Below are 639 nucleotides of genomic sequence, written 5' to 3'. Positions count from 1 at the left end.
GTTCAAATCCAGCCCGGGCCTGCCAAACAACAATGACAGCTACAACAACAACAACAACAACAAAAAATAGCTGGGCATTATGGTGGGCACTTGTAGTCCCAGCTACTTGGGAGGTTGAAGCAAAAGAATCTCTTAAATCCAAGAGTTTGACGTTGCTGTGAGCTGTGATGCCATGGCACTGTACCAAGGGCGACAAAATGAGACTCTGTCTCAAAATAAATAAATAAATAAATAAATAAATAAAATTTCTTGGGTAGGAGGTTTGATAATCAGGAACAAACAAACTCATATGAATTTCTTAATTTCACTTTGTAATACCTGCTTATTCTGTAGTCATTTGGGGGGTAATTCTAATTTTTTTTTTTGGTAGCAACAGAGTCTTACTTTGTCACCCTTGGTAGAGTGCTGTGGCATCACACAGCTTACAGCAACCTCCAACTCCTGGGCTTAGGCGATTCTCTTGCCTCACTCTCCCTAATAGCTGGGACTACAGGCACTTGCCACAACACCTGGTTATTTTTTGGTTGCAGCCATCATTGTTGTTTGGTGGGCCCGGGCTGGATTCGAACCCACCACCTTAGGTGTATGTAGCTGGCACCTTAGCCACTTGAGCCACAGGCGCCAAGCCACTCTTTTTTT

Source organism: Otolemur garnettii, unplaced genomic scaffold, assembly GCF_000181295.1.
Source record: "Otolemur garnettii isolate 467f Iridium unplaced genomic scaffold, OtoGar3 scaffold00077, whole genome shotgun sequence".
Classification (NCBI taxonomy): Eukaryota; Metazoa; Chordata; class Mammalia; order Primates; family Galagidae; genus Otolemur; species Otolemur garnettii.
The sequence above is the reverse complement of the archived record's forward strand: the minus strand, read 5'-3'. Positions refer to the sequence as shown.